Source organism: Delphinus delphis, chromosome 17 (genome assembly GCF_949987515.2).
Source record: "Delphinus delphis chromosome 17, mDelDel1.2, whole genome shotgun sequence".
Taxonomy (NCBI): domain Eukaryota; kingdom Metazoa; phylum Chordata; class Mammalia; order Artiodactyla; family Delphinidae; genus Delphinus; species Delphinus delphis.
Window position 1 is genome coordinate 63,017,702 of NC_082699.1, and position 9,792 is coordinate 63,027,493.

General features: G+C 38.4%; 1 non-coding gene across 1 annotated transcript; it reads left to right on the top strand.

Moving 5' to 3' along the window:
* Window positions 1-9,202: 9,202 nt before the first annotated feature.
* TRNAM-CAU (transfer RNA methionine (anticodon CAU)) lies at window positions 9,203-9,275 on the top strand. The gene has a single exon. It is a non-coding gene; the product is annotated as a tRNA-Met (tRNA).
* The last annotated feature ends 517 nt before the right edge of the window (window positions 9,276-9,792 follow it).

The window sequence follows — 9,792 nt, forward strand, 5'->3', positions numbered from 1 at the left end:
CCTATTTTGACTCTGAGAAGGGGTGGAGGGCAAATGGGCAGGAATAGCTTTAGAATGTGGGGAGATATTCTTAGTCTTAGAGACACATCTATAACCTGATGTTCTTACGGGGAAGTTAAATAAAAACAGATCTGTCCAGTTCTCTGCCCGATGTGTCACGCTCGGTGGTCCTTTAGGGTTTATTTTGGACCCTAAGATATGTCATTAACTGATCCAGTCACCTGTCCCCTCATAGTCAGTATTTGTAACTTAAATAGGTATTAAGAGAATGGGAACATTACACGTGGACATTTTTTAGTTTATGAAAAACTGAATGCATATTTTTTAAATAAATAATATAAAAAGAGATATGAACAAATGGTAATCATTTAAAATTTCAGGTGGTGTGATTATGAATGATATTTATTTTTCAACGTTTTATGTTTTATCTAATGTGCTAAGTTGATACTAACAAAAACAAATTCACATTTGTAGAAATAGCTGTCAGTTGGAGAGAATTTACAGGTGGCTCTTTCCAGGTGCTGTGCTTTAAATGTCTTATCTCATCTGAAAGAATGGTGTTGACATGACACAGCTTCCCAGTGTTTTATCTTCTGTTCTCTTATCTTTATTTCTTTAAAGCCTCCTCTCCCCTGTTCTCCCATTCCTACCCAGACTTAAGCAACAGTGAAGGTACTTCTCTCTTTGCATATCAGAACTATATAATTATATATATAAATATATAATTACACAAAGAAGCCTGACTGTGTTACTACATATATATTCCTATAATAATGCCTCTGAGGAACCAGAGTCTGAAAGCCACAGAAGAGAAACATTATTAGTTGAATTTGAGGCAGCAGGCTTAAGCTGGTCCTAGATCTCATATTCAGTGTCCCCTGCCATCTCTGATTACTTGGCCTAGGATTTGAAATCTGGAAGTTTCCATCCGAGGCGAATGGTTAGAAGAGGAAAGACCACAGATGCTCTTGGAACTGTTTCATAAACATAGGCAGGGGCCTCCAAGTGAGGGCTAAATAGTAACAAGCTGCTAAGGAAGGCAATGGAAATCCTCCAAGGATTGTAATTAGTGCTAATCAGATATTTAGTGTTACCTGTGTGTGTGTGTGTGTGTGTGTGTGTGTGTGTGTGTGTGTGTGTGTTGGGGGGGGTGTGATAACCATTAACAAATTATATTTGTACATGTATCTAAACCTTCAAAATGATCCTAGGATTTATAATTTTTTTCCACCATAGTTAAAGTGAAGAAACTAAGGATAATGAACGAGTATACACACACACACACACACACACACACAGACACATACACACACTTCTCTTTGTTCTTCTGATTATAAAAGCTCTACTCAAAGCATGTAATAAAAATTTTGTAGTCCTTTATTATTATTATTTATTATACCCCACAGCATTTTTTAAATCTATACAATTTATTCTATGCCATGCATTAATTTAGTCACTGACTTGACTCTAATCACACAGTGTAGAAATGGCAGATCTAAGAACTAGAAATATACTTGTGATCATAAATCCTATATATTTTTTCATATGCTACAACAGCTTTCAGTCTGATTCTCACCATCCTCACTCCTTAAAATGTACAGACTTACTTAATTCCAGTATGTTGAACTGTGGGCCTGTTGACCAGGATGTTTCCATATGACTTATTGGGTTGGCCAAAAGGTTCGTTCGTTTTTTTCCATAAGATGGCTCTAGTAGCACTTAGTTGTCTTAAGCTTCATTCGAAACAATTTTGTGAGATTGTATGTGACAGATGTCATATCAGTGTGCATTTAAAAAAAAACATCAAAATTGGTGAATTTTTGTGTAGCCATTTTAATATCAAAGATGGAAGAAAAAGGCAATATTCTCGGCATATTATGCTTTATTATTTCAAGAAAGGTAAAAATGCAACCAAAATGCAAAAACAAGCTTTGTGCAGTGTATGGAGAAGGTGCTGTGGCTGATCGAACATGTCAAAAGAGGCTTGTGAAGTTTCGTGCTGGAGATTTCTCGCTGGATGATGCTCCACGGTCAGGTAGACCAGTTGAAGTTGATAGCGATCAAATCGAGAGATGAATTGAGAACAATCAACGTTATACCACGCGGGAGATAGCCAGCATACTCAAAATGTCCAAATCAAGTGTTGAAAATCATTTGCACCAGCTTGGTTATGTTCATTGCTTTGATGTTTGAGTGCCATATAAGTTAAGCGAAGAAAACCTTCTTGACTGTATTTCTGCATGCAGTTCTCTACTTAAACGTAATGAAAACGTTCCGTTTTTAAAACAAATTGTGACGGGCAATGAAAAGCGGATACTGTACAATAATGTGGAATGGAAGAGATCGTGGGGCAAGCAAAATGAACCACCACCAACCACAGCAAAGGCCGGTCTTCATCAAAGAAGGTGATGTCGTGAAGGTGAGATTGGAAGGGAGTCCTCTATTATGAGCTCCTTTCGGAAAACCAAACGATTAATTGCAACAAGTACTGCTCCCAATTAGGCCAAATGAAAGCAGCACTCGATGAAAAGTGTCTGGAATTAGTCAACAGAAAATGCATAATCTTCCATCAGGATAACGCAAGACCACATGTTTCTTTGATGACCAGGTAACAACTGTTACAGCTTGGCTGGGAAGTTCTGATTCATCTGCCGTACTCACCAGACATTGCACCTTTGGATTTCCATTTATTTTAGGTCTTTACAAAGTTCTTTTAATGGAAAAAACTTCAATTCCCTGGAAGACTGTGAAAGGCACATGGAACAGTTCATTGCTCAAAAAGATAAAAAGTTTTGGGAAGATGAAATTATGAAGTTGCCTGAAAAATGGCAGAAGGTAGTGGAATAAAAGGGTGAATATGTTTTTCAATAAAGTTCTTGGTGAAAATGAAAAATGTTTCTTTTATTTTTACTTAAAAACTGAAGGCACTTTTTTCTTTTTTTTTTTTTCGGTACACGAGCCTCTCGCTGTTGTGGCCTCTCCCGTTGCGGAGCACAGGCTCCAGACACGCAGGCTCAGCAGCCATGGCTCACGGGCCCAGCCGCTCCGCGGCATGTGGGATCCTCCCGGACCGGGGCACGAACCCGTGTCCCCTGCATCGGCAGGCAGACTCTCAACCACTGCGCCACCAGGGAAGCCCATGGTTTTAGTTTTTATATTAAAATTATTTTGGGCCTCCTTCTCCTCTCCTCCTTAGAGTGCATCCTATATATCATACCAGCCTTAAACATTCTAAAGCATGACTCCTATTATGTTGTGTCTACGCTGTGGTGGCGTTTGATGCTATTAGAATAAAAACAGTAACAATAATTAGAATAATAAAGCATATCCAGTACATTTTCAAGGTCTCAGCAAGAAACAGAATAAGGGACTTTAATGAAATGACTTCTTTTAAAATATGGACAAGATTAGGAGAAAAATGAGGAATGTTGAGGCAACTGGAGACTAGCATCAAGGGAAGCTGCTTGAGCAAGGAGAGAAATTATGTTATCAGAGCTTGGTGATATCTGGAGCCATGGAGAAGCTCCTGACCAACAGAGGCTATTGTCATGGAAGGACAGAATCACTTCCTAAATAAGGAAGGAGCAGAAAAATATTCCATGGCTTGTACCTTTTCCCACTTTCAGATCTCCTGCCAGGGCCTTCCATTGACCGAGCCCAACCCAAAGCCAGAGAGTGTGGAAACCAAGGTGATGCAGACCACAGAAGCCAGCCTCCCTGGGAACAGAGCAACGCAGAGAAGGGAGGATAAAGGACCTGGAGAGGAGGCTAGTGGAAAGTCGATATCAAACAACCAGAATATGTAGCATGTAATGTGCTAAAAATATTACATTTTTATCTTTTCTAATTCCATCAGCATTCTTGAAAGTTATTATCATCTTTAGACTACAGTTTGAGAAACTGAGACTCATATTGGCCAAATAATTTGTATAGATTCTGGTCTCTAGAAATTGGCAAAGTCAGGATCCAAATTGAGGTATATCTGAATTCAAAAATCAAAGTTGTTCATAAGTAAAACCCTAATATTTTTGGCCTTATATTCAGGGATTCAAGTGCCTTTCCCAGTCTCTTACTTGAATTCACTTCTTAAGCCAGCCTGAGTCAGTGTTGCCTGAGTTCCACTCTCTCTCCTGATTGGAAAGCCCTGCCTTCTTTCCAGTGATCAAATACATTTATATCCATCTCTCCAAGCCCAACTCGGATTATTCCCTCTTTTGAAAACTTCCCAGAGTGCACCAGCTTTCCCCCCAAATCCTGAACTCCTTCGATGTCTCATTTAGCACTCACTCTAATGCTGCCTGTAATGCTGTTGAACTGATGGCTCACCAACAGATAAGGCAAATAGAACCCAGATAGGGCAAAGAAACGGATAATGATAACATATCTAGTAGGCAGTAGAGATGGATTTCAAACCAAGGTCTTAATTGCACGATCAGAAGTTTTTTCATGACATAATTGTAATTGCAGAGTTACTCTGTTAACATTTTACCTAGTCATCTGATACGTAAAAGATCCGAGTCATTTTTTGAATGAAAGTTATAGAAGAGTTAGGAAATTAGCACTCAATGGGAGACTTTGAAAGTTTGTGACCAGTGGAATAACATGAAAGGAAATATGACATAATTTAGAATGTATCTCAAACCCAGATACTTCACACTTTCGGATCAAGAGATACCTGAAGCTCTGTCTCTGTTTGGCTGACACTTTCTAGGTCTTTTTTTCTAAAAGTTGAGAATCACACAGTCCTTATTAGGGGATATTTGAACTGGTCTCTCTCCAGTTTTCCAGGCCTGCAAAGCATTTCTTATACCTTCTGTGATGAAGCAGCCATGAATGTAAGTGTAAGCTTCAGAATTTTTGAAAAGAGCAAATTCATTACTGCATTTCTAATGAGCCTTGAAAACTGAAGACACTAGTTTCTTTCTTCCATATCCTATTTGGTCTGCTTCAGCTATATACAAGTAGACATCATCTTAACAGTCATTCAGTTCAACAGTGGAAAACCAACAATGTGGCATTTTAGAGGCTAAGTTGTTATTATTGTTCCACATAAGACCTGGACATTAAAAAGTCTCTTAAGTCCTGTCTCAAAGGCTCTTGTCAACATAGCAAAAAGATTTTGAACCAATAAAGAACTTTGGGGAGCTTTTGGATATACTCATTTAAAAGTTTCCATTTTTCAGGACAGATTTACTGCACCCTATTGATGGGAAAAAATGGCTTTGTCCTTCTAAACATTTCCAGCTTGCCAAAATGATTTTTTTTTTGCGGTACGCGGGCCTCTCACTGTTGTGGCCTCTCCCGTCGCGGAGCACAGGCTCCGGATGTGCAGCCTCAGCGGCCATGGCTCACGGGCCCAGCCACTCTGCAGCATGTGGGATCCTCCCGGACCGGGGCACGAACCCGTGTCCGCTGCATCGGCAGGCGAACTCTCAACCACTGCACCACCAGGGAAGTCCTTAATAAATATTTGATGAAAGAATCAATGCACTGCCATCACATAGTCAAGGCTATGTTTTAGGAAGGCAGCAATGTATAAAATGAGTTATAAAAGGGAAGGACTAGAGAAAGGGAAACTGTTGTGTTTCAATCAGGAAAGAAAATGTGGGAATTTCACCTAGGCTTCTGGCAGTGGAAATAGAATTCAAAGGAAAGACATGAGCAGCACCATTAATGAAGCATGGTCAACACGTGTTGACTCACAGAATACATGGAGAAAACTGAAAAAGGGGTTAGACATGGAACTCAAACTTTGAACCTAATGAGAAAATAAGATACTTAACAGAAATAGTTGATTCAGGAGTTGGAGTTGATTTGTTCATATATTCAAAGAATATTTTTGAGGGACTGTTGTGTGCCAGGAACTTTTCTAAGGCATTTGATATACATTGGATACAAAACAGATGAAATCCCTGCTCTCCTTGTGTTTACATTCTATAACAGGTTGGAAGACAGTAGAATATAAAAAATAAACAGTAATTGAATTATTTAGTATATTAAGTGTTATGAAAAAATAGAGCATGATAATGGGATTTGGGGTGCAGTGGCAGAGAATAGTCATTTTAGTCAAAGTAGTAAGGGTAGGCATTAAGTTAAGGGGATATTTGAGGAAAGCATTGGGGGAGGTAAATGAGCTAGATGTCTGAGATCTGGGAAAGAGAGACATTAGAAGTCATTTGCTTTAAGATGACAATAGATGGAGTGTGAGAGGATAAGAAAAAAGAACATCTGTCTCTTCTATCTGAAGACTGAGGGTAGCACTTTGGGGAACATCTACATTTAACGGCTGAAAAATGCCAGCATAATTATGAAGGAACAAAGGGAAAAAAAACCTTTATACTCATTTACAGATGAACATACTATATACTATTTTATCTGATTTAAAACATCTCCCTGCCTAGAAATTAAGCCCAAGTATTTACAGCTGTGTTCAAAATAATCCAGTTTCTCCTTAAGCCTAAGAGGAAGACCTTACATGATGAGCCTTCTATGAACCTTTCAATTTTCATATAACAGAAAAAGCCAGAGGATGAAACACCAGTTGTAAATATAATTTGGGAATGAATCTTTCAGTTTTGCTCTATTATTTCTTACACCTACCAATACACCCATCATGGAACTTGGCACATAGAAGATTCTCAGTGCTTGTCAGTTGAAGTAAAATTAAGCTAGTCAATGTCTGATTTAGGGGGGGAGTGTTGATGATAAGCCTATGTTACTACTATTTAGCAGAACAGACTTGAGTGATGTGATACCGGCTTTGACTTAGGGACTCAATCCAGTGTGGACACCATCTGCTGATACAAGGACTGGAATGACCTTCCCACACAGAGCAGAGTCACCGGAAGGTCATGGGGTTCAGTTCTTCCTCTAGGCATTTGAAATCTAAAACATCAAAGCTAGCAATTTTCTATTCTCTTTCATTAGAGTGGATGCTAAAACTCCTTATACACTTAAGACAATATTTTATATTGGACCAACCAAGTCTCTCTTGATGAAATTGAGGTTTACTTTCAACTGCTCTTATTGTGTGTTCGAGTGTGTAAGAGATTCTAACATTTACATACTTTTTGACTACAAACCTATCAATTTGTTCTCCGAAGAAACCAGCCTCTGCTTTTACACTGCAGTTAATGAAATGCTGCGCTTTCAGGACATATTCATTTACAATAGACTTAAACTTTAATTTTTAAAATTTGATTTTCAAGAATTCTATAGCTAGATGTATATACTTCAGATTTGGCTTCTTAGAAATTTTCCCTCTTGATTCTTTCGCGGGCGAGCCAAAGATAGCAATAGAATCTGGGTTCTATATAAAATGAAGAGAAAAAAAAAAAAAACTGCTCTTGATTTTTTTTTTTACTGAGATTTGAAAGATTTCACCAATGTTTTCTCTATTCAGATAAGGGAGCCAAAGGCTATGATAGCAGCTTGTCTGGATTAGAAGGTTGATTGTTTGTACTCTTGTTTAGTTTCCTTCCTTAATGTAGACCAGGATGTCTTCTGTGAGAGCAGCTGAGGAGAGCAGAGGCACGGGGTGGGACCTGGGGAAGACTGACTGTGATGTATGTGTGGCGGCAGTGGGGGATAGGGAGGGAGACAGAGATCAAAGAATCATCCAGAGCTCCTCAGCCTTCCACAGCAGAGAAGCCTTTGGCAACCCTTTGATGTCCAGTGTACCCTCTGCCCCCAGTCAGAAGCATGTCTAGGGACCCGAGTGAGAAGTGGATTCAGGCAGGGCCATTTTATAGGTCAGTGAGGCAGATAGCATCCTGCCAGTACCTTCTAAAAAGGACGTACGTGCAGAAAAAGTTGCTATGATTCCTGACCTACAGGAGCTTACACTCTGGTTCAGTAGATAAAACCTTGAGCGTCTTGACCAATTAACTTTGCCGGTTTCCTCCACAAACAACAGAAACATTTGATGTGTCATTGTTGTGTTTTTTATCCTTAACACGACAGTTTACTAAATCTGTTATTCTCAGGAATAAAAAAGCACCAATGTCATCATGTTTTCTGGTAGGGTATCCATCCTCAGTCATGTTCCTTTATTGACCCTCTTTTCCTTCCCTGTGATCCATTTCTGGTGTTTCATATTTTGTATTCAAAGTGGGTGTGAGTTTTATACAATGTTATGTGTGTGTGTATATATATATATATATATATATATATATATAATTTTTTTTTCTTTCAGCTAACAAAATAATTGTCTTACCTGCCCTCTGGACGGCATAGGCTTTGGCAACCTTAAATTCAGAGCTCTTAAAAGGATGATTATGAATAAATATCACTGGCAATATGGAACTGATAAAAATGACAGCTGGGGTAGCTGCTGATTAAAAGGCAAACAATCAATGCTCTGTTTTCTAAAGTGAAACAGTAATACTGAAGATGTGTGGATATGCAAATTAAATAACTAATATATGGTTTCCTTTAAATCAATGTCCTTCTTCCATGAAGTTAACTTCACATTGTGCTTACATCTAACACACAGATGGCCCCACAGAGAAGTTAAAAATAAATAACCTCCCTTCCTCGTCCCACCCAGGTCTGCCAGCCCGTTTCTCTTTGTTCTGGCTTACTAGATTTGTACCTAGTCATTCTTTTACCTACTTGGACTGGAAACAGTCTCTCTTTTCATCTTAACTAGTCGTCAGGGAAAGCAGAGAAGATCTGCAGGGAAAAATCATCCAAAACTACTAGGAGCTTTAGAAGGTTACAGAAATTACCTTATGTGACCTGCCCGGAACGGCATGGCTGTTCAGCCAGGGCTTCAAGAAAATGCTATCGTTTGTTTCCAAATAAAGGACATAATTGAGCTGTATTCTTCTCAATTAAGTTATATTAAATATCAGGACAATAAGCAACATTTTGCAAGCCACCCTCCTCCAAAAAGTGTTCCTGCCATTTCCTTAGTTCTTTCTTGATCTTTAAGGGAAAGAAGCTTAATATAAGGGAAAGGTCATATAAAAACACTAGTTAACTTTATCTTAGTGTATTGCATCTCTACACTAGAAAATTCCATCTACATAATTAAAGCAACTTCAATTTTGAAAGACAATTCGAGCCAATCAATGGAATATACTTTGAAAACCATAAAAGACATTTGATTCTAGTATTCTACCGCTTTTCCAACTTCAAAGGAAAACGTTGTCTGTTTGTGTCAGGAGAGGAGTGTTCACAGGGGCAGTACCTCTAATCTGCCTCCTTAGTGCAGTAGGCAGCATGTCAGTCTCATAATCTGAAGGTCCTGAGTTCAAACCTCAGAGGAGGCAGTTCTATTTTGCCTCCCTCTTCTTCCTAAGAGAATTTTCAGAATAATTTTCTTTCAGTGATCTTACATTCCTCTTAGTAACTTTACTTTCTTTGAGTAATATTAGTTAATAACATTTAAAATGAAAATGAAGAGGTGGCCAATATCAAAGAGTAGGCCAATGGAAAGTTACAATTATAATATTACTAGATTTCAAAATTCATGTCATATTTCATCAAAGACATTGTTTCAGATAGGAAGTGCTCCAAGGATTGAGATTATAAAATATGAACTGGACATAAAACTAAATATATTATATAGGAAAAACTGGTTGTAAACTAAGATAAACATACTTTTTTTTTTTTTTAATTTTCTTTGTAAGAAACACCTATGGATTGAGTGCACTCCTTTTGACACCAGGAAGGGTGCTAGTGGTTAAGAAATGTGTGTGGGTATTTTAACAGGATGCTTTGAACCTTAGGGAACATATACTGACGAAAAAAAAAAATCTGTGTGTATGTGTGTTCATGGGTGTTTGA